At 41.7% G+C, this 12113-nt stretch overlaps 1 protein-coding gene across 1 annotated transcript in view; it reads left to right on the forward strand.

Moving 5' to 3' along the window:
* Positions 1 to 12113, forward strand: part of UBE3A (ubiquitin protein ligase E3A) — a 104190-nt gene that overhangs the window by 16155 nt on the left and 75922 nt on the right. The window contains exon 2 of the mRNA XM_065411372.1: positions 8629 to 8696. The gene's annotated coding sequence lies outside the window, so the exon portion shown is untranslated. The remainder of the gene's footprint in view (positions 1 to 8628; positions 8697 to 12113) is intronic.

Raw genomic sequence — 12113 nt, forward strand, 5'->3', positions numbered from 1 at the left:
TTTTCCTGCAAATTACCACAGTGTGTTTTGTTTTTGTTTTGGCATCCCAATTCTGCCTATAACAAAGACTGTCACAGCACATGAAAAGATGGGAGTTGCCTTACCAAGTGTGTGGGGGGGGTCAGTGCTAACGAGCCAATTCAATTAAGGTGGAAGTGGGCTATTCTCAACAGTTGACAAGAAGGGGTGAATACCAAGGGAGGAAAAATCACTTTTGTAGTGCTAATGAGGCCTATGTGATTAAGGTGGCTCATTTCGAACAGTTGACAAGAAGATGTGAGTATCAGCAGGGGGAAATTAGTTTTTGTAGTGACTCATCAACTCCCAGTCTTTGTTCAGGCCTAATTTGATGGTGTCCAGTTTGCAAACACCATCATAGGACCTAACCACATCAGCCACACCATCAGAGGCTCATTCACCTGCACATCTACCAATGTGATATGTGCCAGCAATGCCCCTCTACCATGTACATTGGCCAAACCGGACAGTCTCTACGCAAAAGAATAAATGGACACAAATCAGACATCAAGAATTATAACATTCAAAAACCAGTAGGAGAACACTTCAGTCTCCCTGGACACTCAATAAGAAACTTAAAAGTGGCAATTCTTCAACAACAAAAATTCAAAAACAAACTCCAATGAGAAACTGCAGAACCGGAATTAATTTGCAAACTGAACACCATCAAATTAGGCCTGAATAAAGACTGGGAGTTGTTTTTGCTGATACAGACTAACACGGCCACCAGGTCAGCTCCCAGACTACTGCACTGGGCAGCACAGCATGGGGGAAGAGATGACCAGCCCTCTGTGGAGAAAGAAGTGGTTCAGGACTATTTAGAAAAGCTGGGTGAGCACAAGCCCATGGGGCCAGATGTGCTGCATCCGAGGGTGCTAAAAGAGTTGGCGGATGTGATTGCAGAGCCATTGGCCATTATCTTTGAAAACTCATGGCGATTGGGGGAGGTCCCGGATGACTGGAAAAAGGCTAATGTAGTGCCCATCTTTAAAGAAGGAGGAGCTGTGGAACTACAGGTCAGTCAGCCTCACCTCAGTCCCTGGAAAAATCATGGAGCAGGTCCTCAAGGAATCAATTCTGAAGCACTTAAAGGAGAGGAAAGTGATCAGGAACAGTCAGCATGGATTCACCAAGGGCAAGTCATGCCCGACTAACCTAATTGAATTCTATGACGAGATAACCGGCTCTGTGGATGAAGGGAAAGCAGTTGACATGTTATTCCTTGACTTTAGCAAAACTTTTGATACGGTCTCCCACAGTATTCTTGCTGGCAAGTTAAAGAAGTATGGGCTGGATGGATGGACTGTAAGGTGGATAGAAAGTTGGCTAGATCGTTGGGCTCAATGGGTAGTGATCAATGGCTCCATGTCTAGTTGGCAGCCGGTATCAAGCGGAGTGCCCCAAGGGTCGGTCCTGGGGCCGGTTTTGTTCAGTAGCTTCATTAATGATCTGGAGGATGGCGTGGATTGCACCCTCAGCAAGTTTGCAGATGACACTAAACTGGGAGGAGTGGTAGATACGCTGGAGGGTAAGCATAGGATACAGAGGGACCTAGACAAATTAGAGGATTGGGCCAAAAGAAATCTGATGAGGTTCAACAAGGACAAGTGCAGAGTCCTGCACTTAGGACGGAAGAATCCCATGCACTGCTACTAGGGACCAAGTGGCTAGGCAGCAGTTCTGCAGAAAAGGACCTGGGGGTTACAGTGGACGAGAAGCTGGATATGAGTTGACAGTGTGCCCTTGTTCCCAAGAATGCTAACAGCATTTTGGGCTGTATAAGTAGGGGCATTGCCAGCAGATCGAGGGATGTGATCATTCCCCTCTATTCGACATTGGTGAGGCCTCATCTGGAGTACTGTGTCCAGTTTTGGGCCCCACACTACAAGGATGTGGAAAAATTGGAAAGAGTCCATTGGAGAGCAACAAAAATGATTAGGGGTCTGGAGCACATGACTTATGAGGCGAGGCTGAGGGAACTGGGATTGTTTAGTCTGCAGAAGAGAAGAATGGGGAGGGATTTGATAGCTGCTTTCAACTACCTGAAAGGGGGTTCCAAAGAGGATGGAGCAGATGACAGAACAAAGAGCAATGGTCTCAAGTTGCAGTGGGGGAGGTTTAGGTTGGATATTAGGAAACACTATTTCATTAGGAGGATGGTGAAGCACTGGAATGGGTTACCTAGGGAGGTGGTGGAATCTCCTTCCTTCGAGGTTTTTAAGGTCGGGCTTGACAAAGCCCTGGCTGGGATGATTTAGTTGGGGATTGGTCCTGCTTTGAGCAGGGGGTTGGACTAGATGACCTCCTGAGGTCCCTTCCAACCCTGATATTCTATGATTCTATTATGGCAGTGGGACCTGCAGGATCCCAGTCCCGCTGCAGGGTTCTAGTTTAAGGATGCAGCCTATATGGGAGCTCTCCAGTCCCCTAACATTAGGCAGTAACAGCTACACCTCTATCCCGATATAATGCGACCCGATATAACACAAATTCGGATATAACGCGGTAAAGCAGCGCTTCGGGGGGGCGGGGCTGCTTTACCGTGTTATATCCGGCAGCGGGGCTCCCTGCAGCGGCCGGAGCCCGGGGCTCTTTAAATCACCGCTGGAGCCCTGCCGCTGCTACCCCAGGGCTCTGGCAGCGGGGCTTGGGCAGCGCTTTAAAGGGCTCGGAGCTCTGGCCGCTGAGGGGAGCCCCGGGCCCTTTAAATCACCGTCGGATCCCTGCCGCCACTACCCTGATATAACTCGGTTTCACCTATAATGTGGTAAGATTTTTTGGCTCCCGAGGACTGTATTATATTGGGGTAGAGGTGTAATTGGTTGCTTTCAGAACTGCTGAGCATTTGGTTGCATATATTGTGAAATAATAAAGATGAATTATGTTCCAAATAGTAGAATTTTATTCTGTAACAAAATCAGTGCAAAAAAACCCAACCTGTGTAATTTTAAAACAAATACATTAAAATCTTAATAAAACTTAATAAATTAAGAGAACAGAACTTATGAAGGGGAAAGAATGTTCATGTCCATTCCAGCTACACATACACCAACTGTGGCTTTCACAGGTCAGTGCATGTGAAGCGGTGATTGTCTTTCATGTCCCACAGGGTAGAGTGTTAGCGGTAGTGCAGCAACCCCGATACCATGTGGAATGTTGAGCAGGTGCTGGGTGTAGGAACTTCCCAGTATTGAGTTCTCAATGGGCTGCAGAGGGGGGCGAGCCCAGGATTGTTGAACCTGCAGGTCCACCAGTCTGCAGCATCAGTTTGCTGCCTAAGAAGCTCCATTATGTCCTGGTGTATCTCCCTTTCCTTTTCCTGCTTGGACTCCTGGATCTTTCTCCTCTCCACTATTTCCTTCTCCAAGTTGTCCACAGAGTTCATCCTCCAGGCCTTGTGCTCATGGTCCAGTGCAGCATTGGCTTGCAGGATTACATGGAACAAGTCATCCTGAGTCCTTTTTTCTCATCCTTATCTGGCTTAGGCATTCTGCGGGGGTGGAGGGGAAGACCCTGAAGGCTGCAATGGTAGCAGCTGAAGATAAAACACTCAGAAGTACCATTGTCAGCGCATTCACTACAGAAAGTGAAACTTAAGATGCTGAACTCACTCCTCTTGCTCCCTAAAGTTTTAAGCACTACAGTCTCACTTCTGTTTGGGAATGCTTATGCACAGCACCAGCCATGGTGAGTATGGCCTGCCAGGGGTTGGGGAAGTGAGGAGGGAATTGCTTGGTTGCATGATTCTAGTAGTGTAGGTCAGTGGCACTGAATACAGGCACTGTTTTCTGTAGGCACTGATTGTTTTAGCTGATATCTTTCTCAATGTCGCAAAGGCAGATGCTGCTAGCCTGGGTACTGAAATGGTGCCTGCTGAAGTTATCGCTAGTGGTGTGGGAAAGTGTCCTAATATGGAGGAAGAAATAAGGCAGCCCTCCCTAGAAACCTTCGGCAGAGGATTTCAGAGGATCTCAAGGAAATATTCATCGAGATCTTTCAGGAGGATTCCAGGGACATCCCTGTGTACATAAACAAACGGCTCTACATGGCGCCCCTACCTAACTCTAGAGGGGAATGAAAAGCAGATACAACTCTACTTCTCTTGGTTGTGCCACTACCTCTTCTAGCCTGAGTAAATTAATGAAAAGTCAAAAGATGAGTCCTGCTACTTTGCGGGGAAGGGAGGGAGGCATCCCTGTAATAGAAAATTTATCTAAGTACTTACCCAAGGTTCCTTCCCATGCATTGGGCTCACCTGTGCTCAACTGGCTGGACTATAGTGCAGTCAAAAACAGATCCTGGTTCACTGCCCAGCTGGATCCCCCAGTTGCCTGTCCCCCATACTCTTTCTCCTCACTTTTCACAGCAGGGGCCTGTGACTCTGGCTCATCAGAGGTATCCACAGTGCTGGAGGGGACAGGGTGTGTCAGCAGAGTATGGCATGCAGCTCTTTGTAAAAGCGACATGTCTGAGGCTTGACACCAGATCTCTTGTTGGCCTCCCCGGCCTTCTGGTATGCCTGCCACAGCTCCTTGACTTTCCTTCAGCACTGCTGCTGGCACCTGTTGCATCCCTTCTACTGTATCCCCTGAGCAATCTGCTCATAGATGTTGACATTTATACGGCTGATCCAGAGCTGTGCCCACACAGCCTCTTCTCCCCACACAGCCTCTTCTCCCCACAGGCCCAGAAGATCCAATATCTTCTGTATACTCCAGGCAGGAGTGCATCTGGAGCATGTAGCCAGCATGATCAACTGGCCAATTGCACTCAACTATGTACAGCTACTAGATGTGCTCACCAAGCCAGGCAATCAGTGTAGACACGTGCACAACTAGGTCAACGTAAGCTGCCTTGCATCAACCTAACTTTGTAGTGTAGACTAGGCCTGAGTACACTTCCCAGACCTGAAGAAGAGCTCTGTGTAAGCTCAAAGGCTTGTCTCTCTCCAACAAAAGTTGCTCCAATAAAAGATATTATTTGACCCACCTTGTCTCTATGATTATTTCATAGCAGTTCCAGTGTCCAAAGTCTTGGTGCTAAAGGAAAGGGTTAGGAATGCCTGTAAATGCCATACGTTATTTTAAACTGAAGTTTATAACTGAACATTTGTTAGTCTGTTGCAATCAGGTATCATTTTACCAAAAAGCTACTACGTTTGTGATGTTGGAAAGTAGAGCCCAATGTAAAATTGTAAACATGAAATATTCCACTTGTATTGTTCTGAAGTCCTTATCCTTTTGTTAGGAAAAGATTTACATGATTTGCCATTGTTGGACTACAATGCTGCTTCTTCCAGATATCTCTCTTTGGAAGTTGACCACCATTAGGACCAAAAGGATGCTTATTTTAATGTTTGTATTTTAAACTGTATAGTGTTTTATGCACAACTCTTATGTGAACATCCATAATACTGAGCACATGTCTATAGTTTCCTTTAAAGTAACTGGAAGTTTTTTCTTTAACCTCTTGGTGCTGGTTGCAGTTGCACTTGATGGTGACATTAATGCATTAGGCAGGGAATATAGACTGATGGGTGAGTGAATGTACTCTGTTAGTCAAGCAGGAGTGTATGTGCCAGTCAGAATGAAGTGATGTGATTTGATGCTTGGGCATCAGTTTCATGTTTTAAAATTCTTCATTGATATTTCATGCAGTACAACTGTTTTCTTCTCAATTATTTGGACCAGTTCCAAACAGCAATTTTTTTGGCAATGTCCATTATGATAGCCTTTACAAAGTCAATTTGTTTCTTATTATAGTAAAGATGTGTGCCACAGGAGTGCTGGTAAGACTAATCTTTGTTTTTTGGTTCCAGTCACATGACATGGGTCAAGGTTACATAACTCTTAGACCCCTGTCACTTGCAAGGGGTCTGTGTCCACTGAATCCAGGGCTTAGCTTACCTCACCACACCCCTCCCCCGCTCTCCTCTTACTTGGATATTTTTAAAAATAGAATGGAACAGGTACCAAACCTAACATTGCCAGTTAATAAAACGCAGATAGAGTATCTTAGTCATGTGGCTGTCATGAACCACTTTGACAGGATTATTCTGCTTCTTATTGAACAATAAGTATGAACTCTGAATCTCAGTTGTTTCCTGATCATATAGCTACTTCTCAAAGATCTTCGATAGTGGCCAGTTCAGCTGCTGAGACAGATTCCATCTGCTATTGGATGTGGTGGTGGATGTTGAAAAACAGCGGGGTATACTGCGAGTCAGGACACCTGGGTTCTGTTCCCGGCTCTGCCACTGTCTGTCTGTGTGACCTTAGGCAAATTGTCTTTGACCCCACTTCTCCTGCTTTGTCTTTTCTTTTTAGACTGTAAATTCCGAGGGGCAGGAGCTGTCTGTTTTGTACAGCTTAACGTGGTGAGGTCTCAGTCATAATTGGGCTCTCTAGGAGTCACCCTCTTCTAATTATGATCATAAATGTTCAGTGACTGAGTGAATTTATGGTACTTCTCTTAGCACATGCTACATTGTTCGCAGCATTCTGGATGTCCTCAGACAGAGAGGTATTGTCTTGCTTAGTTTCATCGTGTATTAACTTGATATGCATAGTATGGCTTTGCAGATTGCTGTTTATCTTTTCAGGTTGCCAGCCACTTTGTTTGATACCTGATATTCCTGTGTTGGTCACAGTATTCTTGAAATTCTTTAATGACTTTATTTAGTAGCTTGTAATCCTCTTCGTGCTACTGTTGAAATATACTGTCGTTCTTCAGTGTCTCTGGACCTGCCACTTTTAGTGTGTGGAGAACTTTGCTTGTTTCAGATTCTTTGCAATATCCCCTGCTTCCAGGAAAATTGTAAACATTACAATCACCTCCGTTTATTCCTTTCCAGATTGAGGGATTCATGTGCTTTCATATGATCCATTTTTTAAATTTATATTCCGACACGAAATAATAATGTGGGCACACTGTTGCTTATAAGAGACTAATCTTAATTTCCTAATCCCAGTCACATGTCATGGGTGTCAGAGTAGTTGTCAGTAAAGTAGTAGCTTTGTTTCATGTGCCACACAGGCTACATGGTTGAATAAAGTTGTAAGACAAATTTTCATGTAGTTGCATAGCTTAAAGAGGTCACAGTTCCACTTGTGAGTACCTAATCTTTTACTGGAATAGGTGTGATGGCACCAAAGAATAGAGTGTGTGTGTGTATGTATGTGTATGTGTGTATATATATATATAATTACCAGAGAGAAATCATCTTTATTAAGTGAATCTGTGTGCTAACAATATTAAGAACTATGAAATAATTGCAGATACTCATTGTTGCTTATATGGAAAAAAGTCTGGTCTCGAAAAATTTGCCATGCAGTGTGAGACTTAGGATATGTCTACACTAGTACTTTTGACAGAATAATTTGTTGCTCAGGGGTGTGAAAAAACACCCCTCTGAGCAACGTAAGTTTTACTGACAGAAGCGCTGATGTGGACAACGCTATGTCAGCAGGAGACGCTCTCCTGCCAACATAGCTACCACCACTTCTTGAAGGTGGTTTAATTATGTTGCTGGGAGAGGTCTCCCGTCTGGGTAGAGTGGCTTAACATGAGCAATCTTACAGCAGCTGTGCCACTGTAAGCTCGCTAGCATAGACATAGCCTAAATAAACACAATCTACTTAATGAGGGTAATTAGTGACAATTTACCTAGGGATGTGATGGATTTTCCATCCCTTGACATCTTTAAATCAAGATTGGATGTTTTTCTGAATGATGTGCTCTAGCTCAACCTGAAGTTATGGACTTGAGGCAGGAATTGCATGGTGACATTCTATCCCGTGTTGAAGGTTGGACTAGATCGTAATGGTTCCTTTTAGCCTTAAAATCTATGAAAAAAAATATAATTTCATTTTCAAAGTACCCAAAGATGGTATTTTGTACTAAATTAATGATCTTACCATTTTTATCTGTTGAACCACAGTAACACAGCTTTAAAAGACTCAGCATTAACTCTGAGTACATTTTTGTCACCAATCCCCCAAAACTAAATTTCTAAATTAGTAGTTTAGTTGCCACAAAAATAAAGTTGTGTGCTAAGGCAGTTTTTGTTGTCAGATTTATGCTTGATTCCATTGTTTGTTACAACTCCATAAAAAGGGATTCATTATAGCAATGCCTTCAAACCTGAAAGATTACATGTTCAGCAAAAATACAAAAAATGTAATTTTTCTTCTTTTCTGCTGCTTTATGATGTGTAATGGCAGCCTTAAACTTTTTTTGCAGTTATACATCTCAATCTCTCCAAAGGCTTTGCCAAGATCCTACATCAAAGAGAGGGAAATGGATATTTATATTAGATTATGTGGGTCTCTTGGGAAAGTCTTTTTACATCCTCAAGGAGAGTAGAAAAGGGCATTTTTTTGTTTTGATTTTTCACAGTTTCCCTTAACACTGCATATGTGTTTGTAAATATTGTATCTGTTTGTGAATTATACTGTAAGTGTTCGTTTTTGTGCACATAACATGTTTTGTGTTTGAGGATGTTCATCCAGTAAATGGAACAAAACAAAGCAGCCTTGAAAAACTAGTGCCAAGTTGGTATTGAACTTGTTCGTCGGTGCAAAAACTGAAATGTGATGTTTTGTATTATAGGTCCAAAAACAGTGGAAATCCATTTTATAATTTGCAAGAACAAACTTCTGAAGCTGTGGAAAAATATGGTATGTCTGCTGTATTTTCATGTGTTGTATATGCAACTTGTCGCCAAATGTCTCTTGAGTTGTAGTTGTTACCTTAACAAAACTTGTCTATAAAAATGAGAAGTTGTAACAAAAACTCCATTTAGGGGAAGTACTGAGACATATTCTTTTATTTTCAAACATTTAAGTTGTAATATCTCTTCCCTTATGATACACAGTTCTGACAGTTGGCAGTCACTTGACATTCAGGGATTCAGTAAATGAAGCACAAAATGATGTAGCCTTGATGAACCCCCTTTAAAGTTGTTTAACAAACCTAACATATTGCTGTTACTATATACCTGTACTCATGTGGAATGAATCAGAATTGAGACAACTTTTAATTTTTATCTAACTGCTGAACACATTTGCAAAATTTCTAGACGTTTGAAACTTCAGTTGCTAATTTAAAAGTACAAAATAAGATGTACAACAGCATTCAGTGCAAAAACCGCTATTAACATAGCATTAAGATTACAAATTGAAACATCAGAAAATGCGGAAATTAAGGTTCTAATAGTAATATTAATGTGGTTGTATTGCACACGGTGTCTATTTTGTTCATACTTTTAACAGTGTAACCTAGAATTGAAAATATTACATATGTGCAGTGTAGCAAAATTAATGTTTTAATTTTTAAACTTTTAAAATATCTTGCAACCTTTAAACTTAATGGGGAAAAAATATGGGTAAGAGAAGAAAAAACAGTGTTCAAAACAGTTTCATAACTAGCTAGGTTTTCAATTGCACTTCTACGTAGATACGAAAAAATATAGCTGTAGAATTCTAAAATTTCCAAGTGCAGTAACCAGTAATTGACTGAAAACCTTTTTGAACTGCACATGCCCGAAGTGATTTTTTAATCAGTTACATTTTTTTCTAGTTTACTGAGTGACTGTCCATTAATAAAGACTAACATTATGGAATGGGAATGCTGGAGTTTGAAACTTCAGCCACTTTTGAATAGTGTACAGAATGTTTTTTTGAAACAGTTTAAATGTGGGAAGAGGTGGTGTTCCTAATTAAAGAACTGCTGAATGTATCTGGGGGGAGGTGCGTGGGTTGTTGTTGTTTTTTTAAATGCACCCCCCACCCCCAAGTTTCTGTTGTGATAAAGTATTGAGAGGATTGGCCCAGAAGGAAAGTGTTCTTAACTCTTTAAAAACGATGTAAAACTGTTGAGGGGGGTGAGCTTTATAATTAAAGTTGAGTTACAACCTTAACTATAGATTTTGCTTTCGTGAAGGCTGTAACTCTTTGCAAGAGCTGTGATGTTTCCTTTCCATAATACAGTTGTTTTTGGGAGACTTTAGAAATTGGTCCTCTGCTCTGTCAAGCAGGTAGCAGCTAGTGACTGCTCAGTCATTTTTGTACCCACAGCACCTCTGAGACCACCCACCTGCTTCTTGTTCTCCAGAAAATTGCTCTTCAGTTGCAAAAAGTTTTGTGGATGGTGCCCGCTCCTGTTGAAATCTAGGCCACGACTTTTATGCTGACTTTTCTCCTGCTGGCCACTCTGCTCTGAATGATGTAACTCTTTGCCATGGTTGGGTTTTTTTTAACATAGTCCCTGAAACTGTACTAGACAATTTAGGCACTTTATAAAATAAGGGCATGTTCCTTACCCCATTTTAGAACTTGCAATCTAATTTTAGATGTGGGGAACACCAAGAAGGATGGTGATTACAGGAACATAATCAAATGGTTATTCCGTTTTAGTATCTGCACATCTTAATTGTTCCAGTAAGTTGGGGGGGGGGGGGGGGGGAGAGAGAGCGAGAGCACAATCACGTCCTTTAGGTAACATGGAGGAAGTTTGTTTTTAGGAGCGATCAGGGGATGGTGAGGGTTGGTGAACAGACACTGGGAAGGTAGTCTGCATAAGAAGCAACATGGAAGAAGATAGGAGTGTGAGAAGGAAACTAATGAGGGGATCACAGGTGGAGAAGAGGCTTGATGGAACAAAAGGTAAAACGTGAAGGCTGAAGTGGAACTGTGTACTATCTTCATTGCAAAGACAGGAACTTTAAATTTGATACACAGGGCAAGAGGAGCCATTGGAAGAATTTAAAAGGGAGTGATATGGTCTAACAGCTGATATGCAAGGTAATTTCAGCAGCAGCTGTGGGTATCAAAGACTGGAAGGAATTTACCGTGATGGAGATGATTAAGATATAGACAAGTTATTTTGCTGTTGCAAAAGACAAAAAGGAATGGATTCTTTTTTATGATGAGGAGAAAAATGGTGCAAGATTTGGCTTTGACCCAAGTGAGAGATGGAGTTAAAATGACCCCCAAATTGTATCACTTTATGATGGATACTCATGTTGACAGTAATGAACAGAGGTAGTGGACGGGGTATAGGAGGAAAAATAAATGGCTTTTGTTCATGCTGAACCTAAGGTAAAAGCAACGTATCCAAAAGGAAACCTTGGAGAGAGTCTCAAATGCAAGGCTGGACGTACCTCATGTAGAGAAATAAATCAGGGTTGCATCCCTGATCATTTTGGCTGATAGCCACTGATGGACCTATCCTACATGAACTTATCTAATTCTTTTTTGAACCCAGTTATAATTTTGGCCTTCACAACATCTCCTGGCAAGGAGTTCCATAGGTTGACTGTATATTAGCTACCTTCCAATCATCTGGTATAGAGGCTTATTTAAGCAATAGGAAACATACCATAGTTAGTAGTTCTGCAGTTTCATATTTAAGTTCTTGCAGAACTCTTGGTTGAAACCATCTGGTCCTGGTGACTTATTACTAGTTTGTTCCAAAACCTCCTCCATTGACATCTAAATCTGGGACAGTTCCTCAGAGTTGTCACCTAAAAATGGTAGCTCAGGTGTGGGAATCGTCCTCATGTCCAGTGGAGTGAAGACTGATACAAAGAATTTATTTAGCTAATCTGAAATGGCCTAGTCTTCTTTGAATGCTCCTTTAACACCTCGATGGTCCAGTGGCCCCACTAATTGTTTAGCAGGTTTCCTGCTTCTAATGTACTTTTTTAATTAATTATTATTATTTTTTTATTTATTGACTTATTTATTGCTGTTCGTTTTTGAGTCTTTTGCTAGTTGCTCTTCAAATTCTTTTTTGGCCTGCCTAATTATATTTTTAAACTTGACTTGCCAGATTTTGTGCTCCTTTCTATTTTCCTCACTAGCATTTGACTTCCAATTTTTAAAGGATGCCTTTTTACTTCTTACAGCTTCTTTTACTTTATCATTGTTATTTGCCACAGTGGCACTGTTTTGATCCTCTTACTATGTTTTTTTTAATTTGGGGTATACATTTAGTTTGAGCCTCTATTTTATGGTGTTTTTAAATAGTTTCCAGGCAGTTTGCAGGCATGACACACTTACAACTGTAACTTTTAATTTTCATTTAACTAGCTT

The sequence above is a fragment of the Emys orbicularis genome, chromosome 1 (assembly GCF_028017835.1).
Source record: "Emys orbicularis isolate rEmyOrb1 chromosome 1, rEmyOrb1.hap1, whole genome shotgun sequence".
In the NCBI taxonomy this organism is placed as follows: Eukaryota; Metazoa; Chordata; order Testudines; family Emydidae; genus Emys; species Emys orbicularis.